We start from the raw sequence: 4,474 nt of genomic DNA, 5'->3' as shown, positions 1-4,474 counted from the left end.
TTCATTGCTGTTTTTTTTCAAATGGTTAAATTTTGTTTCAAATTCCTTTAATTTTTTTTTGTTTCAAATTGATCGATTTGCACCCTTTAACAGAGTGATAATTAAATTCGCGTTGTCCCCTAAAATGGTGATCTGTCTCAATATGTTGTAAATATACAAGTATATTTATGGGATTATACGGTGGCATGTTGCCTTTTGTTAATGTAAAGGTAAGTTGCCTGTCACTTTCTGAACTTCAGGATCAGCACACAACTATCATCCCGCATCTCACTCCATGTGGAATTTGCAGAAACGAAAAATACACTAATGTCGCTGTTAAAGTAAATATTGTGTATATCTAACCGACCGTGTATAGTCATTAGGAAACTTACCTGCCGTATCTTCTCCAATCTCTTATGATTGAGATTGATACGTTCCTTGCTTACCAAGGGATCCTGTACACGTACCTGATATAAATATACAAGAGCCGATCGCCCCATCGTGTGGCGTTTTCCCTCATCTGTCTTGTTTGCATGGTATCAGACTAGATTGCATCTAGACAACTTTCGATCCCAAACCCAGCTTCCGCCTCTCGCCATGACAACTCCCGGCCAGACCTCTGCCTCCGTCGGCAGCCTGACCACCGCAGCCCTCTCCACCGACACCAGCGCGGCCCTCTCCTCCACTGTGACGGTCGCCACCTCGCCGGCCTCCCTCGCCGTCAACGTCGCCAGCGTGAAAACGCACGTCCCTGTCGTCCTCGACCTCAAGGCCTCTAACTTCTCCAAGTGGCGCATGCTCGTCAGCGTTCTTCTCGGTCGATACGAGCTCACCGGCCACGTCACCACCAACACTCCCGTTGCTGCTCGCACCGCGGAGTGGTGCCGCCAGGACTTCACGGTCCGCTCGTGGCTCTACGGCTCGATCAGCGAGGAAATCCTCGACATCATCATGGGGGAGGACCAGACCGCTTTCGAGGCTTACGCACTCATCCGCAACCTCTTCCTCGACAACCAGATGACTCGCGCCGTCCACCTTGAGGCCGAGTTCCGCGCCATCGTCCAGGGCGACCTCTCCATCACCGGCTACTGCCACAAGCTCAAGGCCCTCTCCGATGCTCTTCGTGACGTCGGGCAACCCGTGATCGATCGACGCTCGTCCTCACCCGTCTCCGTGGCTCGAACCCCGCTTCGCCGACATCACGACCATCGTCACCATGCAGGTGCCCTTTCCCACGTTCCTGCAAACACGGTCGCCGCTTCTCCTCCGTGAGACCCAACTCGGCAACACCTTCCAACCTTCTCCACCGATCGCGTTGTACGGGAACAGCGGCGGCTCCTCTTCCGGGGGCGACAACGGCAGCGGGCGCAACCACGGAGGTGGCGGAGGAGGTGGGAACGGCGGCGGCAACAGCCGCTACCGCCCAAGGAAGAAGAACGGCGGCGGTGATCGCTTCGGCAACAACTCCAACGACACGCGCGGCTCCGCTCCATCACCAGGCCCCTGGATTTGCTTCAATCCCTATACGTGCCAAGCCCAACAGATGCAGCCTACCTCGGCGACCGACCGGCGGGTCGCCCTTCTCTGGAGCAGCGGACCAGGTCTTCTTGGGCCAAGGCCTACTGGACCGTCCCAGCACCATGCTCGCCCATCCACCTGGTGCCTCCAGCCAACAGGCTTACACGACCCAGCTAGCTCCTCTGCATGGCCAAGCGTTTGGGACAAACGCTCCTCCTCCAGCGACGACGTACTACGGCTCCGGCATCCACGGCAACGACGCCGGCGCACCCGCATGGGACTGCTCCGCTCTCATGGCGGCTACGAACAACACCGCCAACAACGGCCATTGGGTCATGGATTCGGAGCCACTTCTCACATGGTTTCGGACCCGGTATAATCTCTTTTCCTACCCATGCCCCTTCTTCCTCCCATGTCACAGTAGGCAACGGTGTGTCTCTCCCTATTTCCTTCACTGGTCACACTACTTTACCAACGCCACATCGCACATTTTCCTTAAATAATGTTCTAGTTGTTCCGTCTATTATCAAAAATCTTCTATCTACTCGCCAATTTTCTACCGATAATTACATTTCTGTTGAATTTGACCCCTTTGGTTTTTCCATTAAGGATCTTCAAACCCGGCGCGAGATCATACGCTGCAGTAGCCCCGGTCCTCTCTATGAGTTCTTCACCAGCACCAGCTCTCCATCCACCTTCGGCCTCATCGCCTCCATCGACTCCACCGAGCTGTGGCATCGTCGCTTAGGACATCCAGGCCGTGACGCCTTGTCACATTTATCCAAACAATTTTCTATTCCTTGTAATAATGCTACCATGGTGTGTCATGCGTGCCAACTTGGCAAGCACGTTCGTCTACCTTTTAGTCGGTCTCAAACAGTTAGTACTGTTCCTTTTCGATTAATCCACCGTGATTTGTGGACTTCTCCCGTTGCAAGTAATTCTGGTTTTAAATATTATCTTATCATTGTTGATGACTACTCTCACTTTATGTGGACGTTTCCTTTACGCCATAAATCCGACACCTCCGACATCCTCATAAACTTCATCGCCTATGCCCGCACCCAGTTTAATCTACCCGTAGTATCCCTACAAACTGATAATGGAACCGAATTTGTCAACTCCACTTTTGTTGAGTTTCTAGCTCGCCATGGGATCCACCTCCGCCTTTCCTGCCCCTACACCTCCCCTCAAAATGGTAAAGCTGAACGTGCATTGCGCACTCTTAATGACATCACCCGCACCCTCCTCTTCCAAGCTCACATGCCACCCTCCTACTGGGCCGAGGCTCTCGCTGCCGCAACCTATCTCCTCAATAGACGCCCATGTCAGCCCCTTAGTTTTCGCATCCCTTATACCCTCCTCTACCAACAGCCTGCCTCCTACTCGGACCTCCGCGTCTTCGGCTGTTTGTGCTACCCAAATCAGTCCGCCACGGCGCCGCATAAGCTAGCCCCTCGCTCCACCGCATGCGTGTTCCTAGGCTACCCCTCCTCGCACCGTGGCTATCGCTGCATGGACCTTTCTTCGCGTCGCGTCATCACTTCGCGTCATGTTATTTTTGACGAGACGCAGTTTCCATTTGCCCGCACTAATTCTACTACGTCAGATGATCTGGATTTCCTCCTTGACTTAGCCAGTACCCAGCACGTACCTCAGATGCATGTGCTACAACCAGCCCAGCCTAGCGTGCATGAGATTTCTGCCACACGCTCTCCTCTAGTCTCGCCTGCGTCTTCTCCGCGCACGCCCGCACATACAGCTAGCTCGCCTGAGTCAGCGTCTTCCCCGTCCGCGCCATCTGCCGCGACTCCGCCACCACCACCTCCACCTCCACCTCGCAGTCGTGGTGGTCGCTCCGTTCCAATTCCCGTCGAAAACACTCACACTATGCTCACACGAGCTAAACACGGCATCACCAAGCCGGTCGACAAACTTAACTTGTCTGTCATTCACGACTCCATCTCGCCTATTCCTAAAACATACCGGGGTGCCCTCCAGGATCCGCACTGGCGTGCCGCCATGCATGACGAGTACGCCGCCCTCGTTCACAACGGCACTTGGTCACTTGTTCCTCGTCCGGTTGGTGCTAATATTGTTTCAGGAAAATGGATCTTCAAGCACAAGTTTGCTTCCGACGGCGGTCTCGCCCGCTACAAGGCGCGATGGGTGGTTCGTGGCTTCTCTCAGCAGCCCGGGGTTGACTTCGATGAGACTTTTAGTCCCGTCGTCAAGCCGGCCACGATCCGTGTCGTCCTCAGCATCGCCGCCTCATGTGCATGGCCGATCCATCAGCTCGATGTCAAGAACGCCTTTCTCCATGGCAATCTTGACGAGGTGGTCTACTGCGAGCAACCACCCGGCTTCATCGACTCCGATCGTCCTCAACATGTTTGTCGGCTGCACAAGTCCCTCTACGGCCTCAAGCAGGCTCCCAGAGCGTGGTACCAGCGCTTCGCTCACTACGCGCATCGCATGGGCTTCGTCGCGTCGCTATCCGACGCCTCCCTGTTTGTTCTACGACGAGGTACCGAGCTCGCCTACTTGCTCTTGTACGTGGACGACATCATCCTCACCGCCTCCAGCTTGGATCTCCTTCGATACATCACCGACATGCTTCACCGTGAGTTCTCCATGACCGACCTCGGGGATCTCTCTTATTTCCTCGGCGTCTCAGTCACCCGTTCCTCGTCCGGCATGATGTTATCACAGCGCCAGTACGCCATCGACCTTCTACATCGAGCTGGCATGCTCGACTGCAACCCGTGTTCTACTCCCATAGACACTCGTTGCAAGCTATCCGCCGATGATGGTCCTCTTGTTGCAGATCCCACTGAGTATCGCAGCTTTGCCGGCGCTCTTCGCACCGACTTTGACGCGGCCGGACATTGCTCATGCCGTTCAGCCAGGCGTGCTTGTACATGCATGCTCCACGGGAGCCACACCTCAACCTCGTCAAGCGCATTCTTCGTTATGT

General features: G+C 54.6%; 1 pseudogene; it reads left to right on the top strand.

Moving 5' to 3' along the window:
• The first annotated feature begins 320 nt into the window (after positions 1–320).
• Positions 321–1,876, top strand: LOC139832620 (uncharacterized; annotated as a pseudogene).
• Positions 1,877–4,474: the final 2,598 nt, after the last annotated feature.

Source organism: Lolium perenne, chromosome 6 (assembly GCF_019359855.2).
Source record: "Lolium perenne isolate Kyuss_39 chromosome 6, Kyuss_2.0, whole genome shotgun sequence".
NCBI classification, from domain to species: Eukaryota; Viridiplantae; Streptophyta; class Magnoliopsida; order Poales; family Poaceae; genus Lolium; species Lolium perenne.
The sequence above is the reverse complement of the archived record's forward strand: the minus strand, read 5'-3'. Positions and strand labels throughout refer to the sequence as shown.